At 40.0% G+C, this 14016-nt stretch overlaps 1 protein-coding gene across 3 annotated transcripts in view; it reads right to left on the bottom strand.

Moving 5' to 3' along the window:
- Window positions 1–14016, bottom strand: part of LOC135935952 (myosin light chain kinase, smooth muscle-like) — a 181472-nt gene that overhangs the window by 164691 nt on the left and 2765 nt on the right. The gene's annotated exons all lie outside the window — the stretch shown is intronic.

The raw sequence follows: 14016 nt of genomic DNA, 5'->3' as shown, positions 1-14016 counted from the left end.
CCATCCAAATTGATTGATCGTAAAATTAAATTTACATTTCATATCGTGGTCATCTGGCTCTCCTGTCAAACTGAAATTTGCCGACGCAGAGAGATACAATTGGAATTATAAATCAACCTTCTCTTCAACTCTTTAATTCGCGTTTCTGAACCCTTTTAATTTATTAGAATTGAGTTGCAAAAGTGTTAACTTTGATTTGTGTAAGAGTTTTGAAGCGCATAATACAGGAAAATTGGTTATTGGTCGGCGTCTAACCTTCAAAAGTCTATTAAATTCAGCTACAGTTGGTTTAAACTGTCCTCCCTATTACATAATTTTCATTAACTCGTCAACTTTTCAAACTGGAAAGCATCCAATTCATTATCCTCTTGAAGCTGAATGTCGAGTCGAGGTGGACAAAAGAGGAGCAGCGTGAAGGGAGGAAAATCCTATTGACGAGTGGCTAGTGTCCCGCGGACAAAAGGTGCATCCCGCTTCCGAGGCGGAAAGAGGTCATCTTCCGCCGACCGAGGCAGCTACGGTTTATTGATTGCATTTCGAGTATTTACTGATTCAGTGAGCGTCCGGGCGCGAGCAGTTTTGCCTGCGAAGCGGCCTTCGCGCTCATGCAAGCAGAATGCAGGGCCACGGTACATGTTGGACCCCACATTGTTTATTTTGACTCTTAATTTGCGCAGCGGCCCCTGCGATGAGAATCAATAGCGGGAAAAAGAGCGTTTCCTCGACACCGACGCTGCAAACGCTAATAGAGTGGGTGAGTGTTGCATTCGCTTTACAACCGCCCCAACGGGCAGATGCAACCGCTGTTAAAGCCTGTGTCATGCCTCGACGGGCGTAAATTATTCGTCGTCAGCAGAGAAAAATCAATCGGACAGGCTCCGCGAGATTTATTATTGCGGCGCGTCGCCCTTTGAAAAATGCGCGTTGCTTTATCAATTGACTCGTCTGCTGGTACTGATATTTGTATGGACAGTGGCAAGTCTGAGTCCAAAAATTTTCAAACCAAAGCTTCTTCCTCGTCGAATTTTTCCTTATTGTTTCTGTTCTGATTTTCCGTAAACGAGAGGAGCATTTATCAATTCCCAATGGCATGCTGCAAAACATCAAGCAAACGAGTTCCAACAAAATTCGGGTTTTTTCTACAGAAGCAAACATTGTTTTGTGGAAGGACGAACAAATCAAATTTCGGATGTTTTAAATTGTCATGTATGTAGCAAAATATAAATTCTACCCATTTTGATGCTATGTAGGCACACGTGATATTTATTTTCAATTCAATCATTTTAGGTTTTAGCATTCACATCAAATGATAGAGAAATAAATTGAATTAGGAAATAAAAATCCAAGTTCCGCCACTGGTGCTTTCGTGTGCTGTGCCTGCGTTTAATCAAGGGCGCGCGCGCAAATCCAACGCTCTGTACATGCAGAAAGAGTTAAAATCTCGCCCCTAATCCCACGTTTGGGATGCTTTTTTCGAGGGTCGAACCTCTCGCTTTGCAGATAAATTACAACCAATAAAAGGGCTTCGGGGAGCAGCGTCGAATTCAGTGCCCGCTCTCTGACAACCAGCTAACTCCGCTAATTTCGCAGGGCGCATATTTTTACAGCGGCATTCATATCTCAGCAAGGCACAAAAAGTTTCCGCTGTCGCATAAATTGGCGTGGAATAAATAAAATGGCTTATTGGCCAGCCTAATGCCGGCAAGAAGTTGAGCGCACGCCTGAAACTAAGCACCTGCTTTAAACTTTGGATGTAATTTTGCAACAGCCTTGAGCTGCCGCGCTGGATTTAATATCAAAACCGTGCGTGCCGTATTGATTTCGGATATTGAATCGCACGTTTGGGACTGCACTTGCCAAACTGTAATTCCCAGCCGTCCCTTGGGACTTCCATTTTTTGTGTCTGTGCGCACGACAAAATATTAATGACCTCATGTCCTTTCAGCCTCAGCAGTGGAAATCTCAATCAGAGAGAACTTTTCCACAGCAAAGAAGAGATATTTTTCTTCATTGTGTTCTCAATCGGGAAATAAATGTTCCAAGACAAAGTAAAAATATACCTAACCAGTAACAAGGAAAAATAAAATTACAATAAAAAATTCACTATAGACAATACAAATATCATGACAATTTTCTTAGTATCCACCTATTCAACTAAATAGGCATATTATGTGCTTAACTTTTAACGTTGTAAAAAGAATTAATTTTTACCCGTTCTTCCAGCTTATCTGGATTTTTAACTATAAAATTTAACAATAACTACATAAAACATTCATTACTCACACAAAGACGGGCGAGTGGAATTAATAGATAAAACAGTGGGCTCTTACTCTCAAGTCAGGGATAGGAGCAAAGGGAGATGAGCCTACTCAGCCTCAGTTACGATGATGAATGACATCATCGTGCTAATGCGTGCTCATTAATACGAAAAATTTACGCCGGCTGGCGCAATAAGAGATAAGAATAAAATAAAAACAGCGGCGGTTTAACAATTAGCATTATTCTTGGGCGTTAATTCGTAGCTATCTGCTCGGGCTAATTCAGTTTGGAGCAGTGGAATTAAAACGCACTCGGCGCCACCAGCGGCTGCAATAATAAAGATTAGTCTTCATTTAAATTATCAAGCTGCTGGTGGAATGAAAATTAACTGCTCGAGGGAGACGTACGTATGACGGCAGCGCCACTTTTTGCTCGCTCCCACTGACTAATTGCGTTTTCCGCGTAATTTGAATAAATTGCAAAAAATGCACACCACACCATTTGTATTCAAAAGCGACGCCTTTTAAATCCACCATTGTCAAAAAATCGGCCCAAATTTTATATCTTCCGCAAGGGTGGATTTGCATTTTAACTCCTTTTGTTTTTGCCTGCATTGCTTCGTGTCTGCTCGATTAGTCGCTTAAAACTTTTGTCCCCTTTCCAACAATGATTAACTCGGTCTCGTGCGCGCGTAATTAATAAAATAATTAGCCACAGTGTAGAGCGCGTGGCTACGTATATATTGTTATATGCTATGCACACAGTTTTTTCCACTTTTGTTCTGCTGCCAAGGCAGAGGCCCATGAGCCACAGGGGTGTGAGAGAACAATCGCATTTATTTTAACCACATAATTTAATTTCATATAATTTTTGGAATGGCTTGCTTCTAAATATCAATGCAAATATAACATGTCCAAAAATTGTAGAGGCACAAACAAAGTCGTTATTGGGGTAAATTCTGTTCTTATAAGCTCTTGAAATTTGGAAGCAATAAATTATCCAGGATTGAGGCGACTTTTATACAAAACTTTTTTCTGGCTCTTTAAGCATTCACTTGCAGCCGTTGGTTCGATTAAATTGCGAACGCTGCGTGAAATTGAAAGTATCGGCATTTTCCCCGATTAAATATCAGGAGAAGAGCAACACACTACACTGCTACGCCACACAACCCTTCACTGCGCGCGATGATGAAAAATGGTTTACGGCGATCGAAATCTGGCCGGTCGACCTCTGAGCGTTTTTCCTGCTGCTCGCACATCAAAAAAGGGCAAATTGCTAATTAATTTGCCACGAGTTGTTAGTCTTGCAGGAACATTAAAAATTGCTGCAGTAACAAACACGCGCGCTGGTTGATTTTTTTAGCACTCGCCCAAAACTGACTGCTTTTTTATGTCTTCCGTGCAAAAATGCTCATGTTGTTCGGCTATACTCGGATTTCTCATTTCGCCATGCTCAGCAGCTCTGCTTGCGGCGGAAAATCCTGCGCTGCGGCACGCACAAAAAGCAGTTCTTTTCAGCTGCGTCGGCTACACGGTCATGGTCTCCAGCCGTTTCTTAACGCTTTCTATTTAGCATGCAATGTGACATGTATCGCGTCTCTCTCTCTCTCTCTCTCTCTCTCTCTCTCTCTCTCTCTCTCTCTCTCTCTCTCTCTCTCTCTCTCTCTCTCTCTTTTTGACCGCCCACTGCTGGCTGAGCCTGCCGAGTGCATGAAATATTTAAGCGGATTACCAAACCAGACAGGATTTTCGGGAATAATGTATGAAATATTCGCTACAGAAGCGTGGTATTTACTCTTTCCCTCGACGTGAATATTCAAAATGCGGGGCGCAGTCTCTCTTTGTGCGAATTTTGTAAGAGTGTGCGCCATTTTAAGCCCGAATTTACATCAAGTGGAAAGTAAAACGGCGGCTTAGATCAGCTTTCTTTACAACGTGGTGAGAGAGCGTCATTTTTAGCAGAACCAGCTTTCAAAAAAATAAAAATAAAATAAAATAAATAAAAACTCATGAAATCAAAATTTTTATAATTAAAATTAAGGAAGCTACAGGAAGCTAGATATATTTTTAAAACATCCAAATTAATTACAAACTTTTTGCGTCAACCAAAAAAATATAATAATTTCCAACGAAAAAATCTTCAGCGAGCGCTGAACAAATTTAGATGTGACCTTTCCGCCGCGAGCATGCAAAACAGAACTCAATTTTTCATCAAAGCGATGGTTCGCTAAAAAAATGTGATCAAAAATTGCCATGCGAGTCGTCATTCGTGGGTTGCGTGTCCGCGACTGATTCGGTTGCTTTAACCTTTGGCCCGTAGGTAGACGCTTGCAGCCCCCGCGTGTTCTGGATCGGAATCAAAGAGTGGACGTGCTCTCCACCATATTTGCAGCTTCACCCAGATGTACAGGAAAAAGGACTCAAAAAGAAAGAGCGAGGAGGCAGCGAGGAAAATCACACGTCCACTGAAATGAAGCAGTAGAATTACAATTCAGGAACGGACTGGGGAGCTTTGGGATCATGCCTCAAATTAAAACCACCATTATCCCATTTAAAATTACATAATATATACTTTTCAATTAAATACTATATTGAGAGCTTGATGCAATTTTATTATAAGTTAATGAGCCAACGATGGGTTAAATAAAAATCACTTATTTTTTCGATTTATGATCAAATGACGAGTGCTGCGTTTTCATATTTTTATTAATTTTTTGCAGCTACCTGATTCTGCAGTCCGGGCCTGAAGTATGAACACCAGACGGAAAGAGCTGGGCTTTTGCTGCATTGATATGCCGTTGGTATTGTTCGCCGAGTTAAAATGCTAATTCAGTGAGGACATAGTTAACCAGACGAAAAACAGAATGTTCAGTGAATAAAAAATGCGCCCAAATTAACAAAACTTGTTTTACTTAAGCAAGAAGTTTCTTCTCCACCTTCCATTTTTTTATGGATCAATAAATTTTTCGATACAGAAGAATATTTGTAGTTGAAATAATTGTGTAACAAACATCATTCTGCAGTCCGGGCCTGAAGTATGAACACCAGACGGAAAGAGCTGGGCTTTGAGCAAAAGTAAGTCTGGCCGAGTTTTATGGGCCAGTAAAACAATGAAATATTGCGGCGGTGGATATGGGCGCACGCCGAGCACCTGACTTTGCCAGCGAGCTTTTTGTTATTGCTGTAAATACGTGATAATGCGAGCGCGCGCATAAAAAAAGCAGAGAGGGTGCGAAAACCCGACGTAATTCGCAGCGTGGAAATCAGAAAATGACCCCGGGTTATGGCAGTCGTTGGCCTATTTTCGGTTGTTTTGCTTCTCTCGCTCTCGCTCTTGTCATATCTTTGCCTGCTTTTATCAGCGAGGCAACTTTTTGCTCCTTGCTTCGCACTGGATTCCACGCAGACCCGAATAATAAATATTAATCCTGACTTAACGGCCTCCGGCGAAAGCAGTTTTATTAATGTTGCGCCGTTTGCAAATGGCCGCTTTTAATTCTTTTTCTGCTGTCGATCTACTCTTTCGGCAAGCGCCACGCTTAATCACAATAATTGCGTTCAGTGTGTTGCTTTTTTCATGCACAGCCTTTTACGAATTAGTCGGATCAATCGGCCTGGCTTAAAAACACGATAAGAGGCGGCAGAATTGCTGTGGCATTGATTGAAACGATAAATTTGCCCGAAAGCAAGCGCTAGCGTTTTCATTTCACCAATTTCCCGCTGAAATGAAAGGGAGAGGCTTTTGCTTTTATTGTGCTACACGCTTATCCCTGTGATTTAGCCTGTTGAAGTTCAACCGTTGTAAAATTGTCTTCAATTGATTTATCCTGGGAGAGGCAATGCTCTGAAATGTACCCACATACGGCAAGCCAAAAAACGTCATTCGTTTGAGCTATTTTTTAATTTTCAGCTGCAAAATGTATCTCTCCTTACTTTTTCCTTCTGAGAGCGCAGTTGTCAGAAGGAGGAAAGTAAGGGGAGATACATTTGGCCACTGAAAATTGCAATAAAAAAATTTTTCACCAATCTTTTCCTTATAACAAATTAAGTCATATAGGGAGATTAAAATGTAAATACAAGTATCGCGTTTGTAAGTTTATATTGAATTTTAAGAGATTGTTGCGAGAGTAAAACATCACGTATATATCATTAAAAAAATAAAATGGAGGTAAAAATTGTATAGTTTGAGGATAGCAATATTGCAAATTATGTTTTCGTGAATCAATATCAACTTTAGTATTTCCTTTGATAGTGTTGCTGCAGATTTGCAAATTGAGATAGGTCCATACTAATAAATCAACATGAATAAATTTGCCCCTCTAATCTGTTTCATCGACATAGTAATTATTTAACAAGCCCTAGACTAGAAATTTCCATGAATAATGAACATTATAAGGCAGCAAAAGTGATATCTTAAGCTCTTTGTCATTGTATTCAGTCAGTTCCATTTGTACAGTAAGTAAATGGGCCTATAAATGTCAAGCGCAACCATGTACTGTCTAAATATTGTGCAGCTTTGAGCCGCGAATTCGGCTCACTTTCATTTTACTTCAGTACGAACGGCATTCCGCTCAAATTACGTCAGTCAAATTCAGCCATTTATTCTGCAGCGTAGTTGAAACTCGGATCGAAAGCACATCGTTCAGCAGTCAAGCGGATTGACGAGTTTATCGCAACTCAAGAGTGAAATCCTGCACTCAATAAATTCTGCATTCTCGTCGAAAAGACGAGACTTGCCGATGGCACAGATAATTCAAATTAAATTTCATGCACCAGAAATCCCTTTCGCGCGCACGACAAGAGGAAATTGCTTTTGCAGCAGCGAAAGGGGTGGAGCAGCGCAGGTGTTACTCGATCGCAAATAATGCTCAGTGATACATTCGCCAACAAAAGGTCTTCTTTGTTTCCGGGTTTGAAGCTTCTCAGAGCAGATTTTCACTCGTCTCCCACCAACAAAGATAATTGAATTCATCCTCGCACCGTCGAAGAAAAGACGAAGTTTGAAAGCACGTGTGTGTATTGAAAGTTGGCCTCATAAACAGTAAGCGCGACTGCTCGTGTGCGAATACAATTTGCATTTGAATTCGAACTCAGAATCCGCCTTAATTTACGCGACTTCTTTGCTGGAAAGTGATCAAACGTGGCATTGGAAGGAGCACGCAACCCCGACTCCCAAACAAGAACGCTTATGCCGATTTGAGTTTCTAGTGTGGAGCGAGTTCAAAGCACATCAGCAAAATATGGGCTGTTGGCCTAATTTCACTCGAATAATTTCGCAGTAGCTTCATTGGTGCAACATTTGGTTTGGGAACTATGCATTTTATATTATGGTTTATTATGAAAGTTCTAATTTAAGCAAATAAATGCATAGCAGAAGAAATCAGATTGATTTTCGTTTGACTTATAGAAGAATTGAAACATAAAAATCATTGTGTGTTAAAAAACTCAACAGGAGCATGTATGGAAATGAACATGGCTGATTTATATTCAGATCACAGTTTTGGGGACAAGAAACGCTATAGTAGTTCATTTCCTCAAACGCGAATCGATAAACTCAAACAGCGTCTTAGGGACGAAGAGCTTTTAAATTTTCTTTGCAATAAGTCGCTCGCTTTCTAAAAAGGGATTTTTTGGCGCCCACACATTAATATTGAAAAGCAGCGGGGGCTGGAGCTGGTTCCTCTGGTGCGGGAGAAAAAGGAAATTGACAAGCAGCTCTGGCACCGCGCCGCCAAATTCATGCAATACAACCATGTATAGAACGCGGAAGCTTTTTAAAACGCCTTGCTTGCTAATAAATAAAAAATGAACGCTAGCTGCATCGATCTGATTGGCGAATTTCCCATTCAAATGAGCTCCTAATGCAAATCTCAGACTTTAATAAGTTGGTGTTTTAGTTGATTTTGTGAGTACTGACACCAGCAGCTGCATTTAAAATTTTTTAAATCGATCGTTAAAGTTTTTATCACAAGCAAAGTTTAGTTTCATCGCGCCTCTACTGCTTTTCAATTTTCCGACTTTCCCAGCGAGCAAATGTTGAAATTTTGACAATGGCAACCAATGTCGATCACAACTTTAGTTGTTTGAACTTTGCCTCTCGGTATCTGTGGATTTGGAAGTTTCAGATTACTCCATTTCATTGTACTGACGAGATATTTTAGACTACAACATCCCTCTTTATAAAAAATGATTTAATATTTTGTTTCCAAGATTCTGAAGTGATTTCTAGCTTTAAAATTAAATATTTATCTTAATCTTTTAACTAAATTGGGAACAAGTTTGGATTTTTAGAACTGAAATCTTTCAAGATGATTTTTGACTTGTTAACAAAAAGGAAAGTCAAGTTATGAATCAGGTTAATTTGAAAAGAAACTTGATTTCTGAATGCTGCCTCTCTCTCTCTCTCTCTCTCTCTCTCTCTCTCTCTCTCTCTCGCACGCGCGCGCGTTTGTGTAAAAAGAAGAAAACTACACTAAAGTGCTCGGTAAAGACAGTTTGCACGCAAAAACGGCTGTGCTAGACAGCAACTACGGCCTCTTTGCATTTCGCTCGTTTTTTGCTCAATCGCAGGTATGACATGCAGTTAATTAACCTGTTCAGCAAAGAAGCGGGCGAGGCCGGGAAACAATAAGCGTCAAGGGAAAAAGTAGCCGGCTGGGCTCTTTCATATAGGAAAAGTTTTTGTCGACGCGCACCAAGCAGCGAAATTCACCAGCTGCTGCAACTAACTCTATAGCTGGGAAGGTGGAAGGTGGGCCGTGTGTGTGTCGTGACAAAAAGCAACAAACACCAGCAGGCTGACCGACGGCGATATTACAGGGGCGAAAAACGAACTGAACGACCGTTATGGCTTTTTGATCGCGCCGGAAAAATCATCCGTGCTCTCTCTATACGTCAAGCGTCACTCGTTCTTTCTATGTGCGTGCGGTCAATTTTCATCCTTTCCAACTAATGCCGTTTCTCGTGATGGCCTCCCTCCAGAGACCGATTTTTTGGTCGAAAAGTCGTTTGCAAAACTGACTTATATTGCTACTGCCGGTTTTTTGCAAATGAGCCGCGCAGAGCTGACTGAGTTGCCATATCGTTTGAATTTTAACACTCTTTCCCAGCTCGTATTATGTAAAATGTTTTGATGTGAGCTTCCAGTTTTGAACTGTACAAATTACGATTCAGTGTTTTGGTGTTTTAACAAGTTTTACTTTGAAACACTTTGAAGTTTGGTATTGATCGGCTTGTTTATGGATTGGCTATTTTGGCTCCACCTCAATTCTAACAACTCGTTAGGTTACACGTTAACCAATAAGAAGGGTCTATCGCAGTTAATTTATATTCACAATTTTTATAAATTTATCATGACAACTGAATAAGCTTTGAACAATTATGTAAACCTCAGTTTTTGTTTGAGCTAATGTTAATTTTACCAATTGAAACGACAATCCAGTGCAGACAGAGTCAATTTCAAATAACATGTTCCAGTATACAATTTTCATGATTATATTATGTCATTGTAAAAAAGTTGCTGTGGTCCCTGATTAGTTTCGTTGAAAAACTACTCATGGAAACTCTCACATTCATAATTGAAGTGGGACGATGCTTTGTATAAAAGAGGTCTTCTAAATACAGGGCTTATATACGCAGGACAAAGAGCTGTCCTGAAAATAGAGCTTTATTCATTCTGAAAATACATGGCTTATTCTCAAATTAAGCCTTTACTTAAAGTAACGACTTGTTCTTAAAATAGGGACTAATTTTGTGTTATGTTTGCAATACTAGTCAGCAAGAGGTCCTAAAGTGAGTGCTAATTAACAGATTTTTCTTTTTTTTAAAAATGATAATGAGTTAACCCTTTTGACTGTTAAAATAGTCCGGGGTTTCAGCCCATTTTGCGAAACTCATTTTGTGAACCCTTTACACTGGCGTGAACCTTAAGGGTTAAATTGCTGCAAAGGCCCGATCCTTAACCTTTTGGCCCTCACTTTATTGATTATGCAAAATATTAACATGGAAGTTGCGCGGGTTGCATAGATGCAAACGCACCAGCTCAGTTTGGTCGTTAGACTTTACTGTTGACTCGATCCAGCACACGGGCTTAAATTTCACTGACGAAGCATTAAATCCCGCTAGGCTCGCGTCAGTTAGGCATAATTGATCATCAGTCAACATGCCACCCTCTGCGTGTAGCACATTTCGCCGTTTGAAAAATTCAGCCAACAAGGCAGGTGCGGCGCAATAAAAACCGAGTGTGTTCTTTACTAGAGTGCATGCAGGTGGAACGTGAGCTTTATGCCCGCTCGATGTGCATGCATTTCAGCAGCCCCATAAATTATGCAGCCCGTGAAGCATAATTGGGTGTAAAATGTGCCGAGTTATGGTAATGAGACGCGCCAGCCGCCGGGGCACTTACACTTTCGCCCGGCCGGCTTTTATTGCCCTTTTCCCATCTCGACACGTGCAGCACGAGAGCCGAGAAAATTGAATCCGGTCCAGCAGCAAACACAGGTAAACAAGCACGGTGTGCAAAAAGTCGACCCGGCTTTCACTTTGAAATTAGGTAGCAAGCAGAAATGAGCACTCGTCAGCACCCAATTTTTGTTTTGATACGAATAAATGAACAGGCTAAAAATAAATTTCCATTTTTGTGTGGTTATTTGACACTTCTACGTGTGCAATAATATCTTTATTGGCTTCTCACGTAAAACAAAATGTCCTTGCTTACCTGAAAAATACTGCATTGAAAATTTATCTCCTCAATTTACTTCAATTTTAGCAGAAAAATTCCGCATCAAAATTTAATTTTCCGTGTATAGCACTTATTTTAATTTTTACGGTTGTATGAATTATTTTACTTTTCAAATTGGAATCCAGATGCAAGCCAGGTTACAATGAATGGAGGTCTATTCATGAAATGGAATTTAAAATTGGAAAAATTGCCATTATGGAAGTGAGAAATTTCCATTTGCGAACGGGAAAATTAGAATATAAACATCTTAAATACACTACTTACTAAGGAGACAAAAACAGAGTCAATCAGTATTGGGTGTGAATGAGTCATATTGCTTGCCCCTTCGAAAATATTCACGGTCAGTCTGTTTGCACACAGGCATCTAGTGGGTATTTTTAATAGCCAGGATTGCTGACTATAGGCTTGGGATTAGCCGAATTAGGTATGCAAACCAGTGCTCCAATTGATTCTGTGATAGATCTCCTTGCATAATTTTTAAATTCCTCCTCCCGACTGCACAAGTAAATGGAAAGTTTTCCCTTCTTATTGGAAAATTTCCAATTTAAAAATCTTTTTCATTCTCAATCTCTCAAAGCTATATTCCATAACCTCCCGCGCGAACGGGTCAAATTGGAATACTAACATCAAAGGTCTAACCATTTTTATATTTCTAATGAAAAATCACAACTAGACAGCAAAATAGGAGCCAAATGGTCAATGAAGACTATTTCACGGCTGACACGTCTTCATTTAATCTCAATATTTTTGTAAACACAAAAATGTTTTTGCACTGTTATTTTGTTAAATAGCTGCTGCAATGCATCAGCTGAACGAGCACCAGCCGTCAATTCGTCCCGAATTGGCTGGACTTGTAATGTTTTTTCCAATAAATGATTTTAAAAAAGAAATATCAATCGAAAATAGTAATTTCTATTAGAAAAATATTAAAAAGCTTATTTTGTGTGTTTGATTCATTAACGCTGAATTATATTGATAGAACACAAAATATGTAATTAAGTAATACTCTAGACTCAAGTATGGAAAATTAAGAAATGGTTCTACTCTTAAAATACACATTCATCCTGTTTTTCATAATTACATTCGTGCTTGTTAAATTTCATTTTTTAATTTACGCATGAATTTCTTTCATTTGTTGCTTTATTTATATGAATTATTATAGACAATGAAACGGCGTTGCTTAAATTTGTGTTAAAGTTCCGAATAAGGAAACAAGGAAAATCCTTCTTTTCCAGAAATTCAAACAAGGAAAGCCAGTGAAGTATGGATGGCGTAATAATGTTGAGATTGTTAATTAGCACTGACGGTCAACTTCGCACACCCGAAAAGTAGCATTGCTAGAGTTTCCTTGTCGTTGGCTTTATTTATATGAATTATTATAGACAATGAAACGGCGTTGCTTAAATTTGTGTTAAAGTTCCGAATAAGGAAACAAGGGAAATCCTTCTTTTCCAGAAATTCAAATAAGGAAAGCCAGTGAAGTATGGATGGCGCATTAATGTTGAGATTGTTAATTAGCAATGACGGTCAACTTCGCACACCCGAAAAGTAGCATTGCTAGAGTTTCCTTGTCGTTGGCGAGAGTCACTGGCGGAACAGCAACGGAATTGATTAACTCTGCCCGGGCATTTTTGCTCGCCGCCTCAGCCGATCTTCGCCTCTCCTAGGAATGCTGGTAATTAATTTCGAAATAACGTACGGAAAGCATAGGAATGTGCCGACACAAAAGGGGGAATCCGGCCAAGGGGCCAAGCACCACAGGTGGACTCGCGCAGCTCCGTCTTTGTTTTACGCCTAATTTGCAGCGAGTGCCAAATTTTCGAGGTGCAGCTGACCGTGTTGAGAATGGGATCCGCGGCGAAATTTGCACCTGTTTTCGTATTATTCATTCGATTTGCTCAATGAGAATGAGACATTAACACTACATAGCTGGCATGGGGCATGGTGCAACATATGTGAGACAAGAAAACATCAGATTTCATCCATGAAAATTTTTATTGTTGATTGACTTGACTAATTATGCTTTAGAATTCACCAGTGTGACCTGAAGCTGTAATTTTGCAGTAAATATTATTTGGACGAAACATTTTTTAAAATATCTTTGGCGTTATATGGTTAGAAAGGGTTTTAATGCCAGTTTTTGACTTATTAGTTGAAAATTAATGCGCTGTTATAATTTTATATTTCCATAACTCCGTTACAAACATGTTTTTTTACTACTTCAAATCATACCAATTTGATAGAGGAAACTACAGAGCTCTCTAGAGAAAATTAAATGGTTTTGATTTAATTTAAAAGTATATGTGTTGCAAGAAGCATTCAAAACAATTTAAAAAAGACAGATTTTTATATCAGAGCAATCGGAAACATTGAAAAAATACCTCATATTAATATCGCCCTCTCTGAGCAAGCGCTTGTGTTCATTGTTGGTCGCAATCTGCCTTACTTAAGCAAAACACATATTCCAGCTGCTGCTATATATGTACTTGAAAGAGAACCATTCGCCACGAAAACACGGCGTCGCCTGGGTAAACGTTCCAAGAAGCACGTAAAGGTGAGCAAAAGGTTAATCCCGAAATCGTTTTAACGGCGCAATAAAGCCGCAGACCAAGATTATTCACCAGTAGCACGGCTCCTGCGGAGTGAAACGCACGCCATCGAGAAAGTGTTTCGTTCATCGCGAGCTCGCGTCCAAATTTTATTGTCGAACGCCGGCGAACAAACAGAAGCTAAAAACGCCGTTAATTGGGCTCTTCCCGCCGCCACCGCCGCCGCTGCCAGAGATGTGCATGCGCAAGGGATGCCGAGAGGAGCCGCGGGCCACATTAAATCCATCCGTCCTTGCTCCGTCCGTCGGCCGTGTTCTTCAATTAAGCGCTGAGAAAGAATGGACCAGCGAGAAAATAAAAGCGTTTCAACAGCACTAATGCCTCTATTATTCAATCTGGCTCAAAAGCGTTCGGGATTTGCCACTCGGCTACGAAATTTTTATGGACATAAATGAGTTTTAAAATGCTT

Source organism: Cloeon dipterum, chromosome 2 (genome assembly GCF_949628265.1).
Source record: "Cloeon dipterum chromosome 2, ieCloDipt1.1, whole genome shotgun sequence".
NCBI classification, from domain to species: domain Eukaryota; kingdom Metazoa; phylum Arthropoda; class Insecta; order Ephemeroptera; family Baetidae; genus Cloeon; species Cloeon dipterum.
This window is presented reverse-complemented; position numbering and strand designations above follow the sequence as displayed.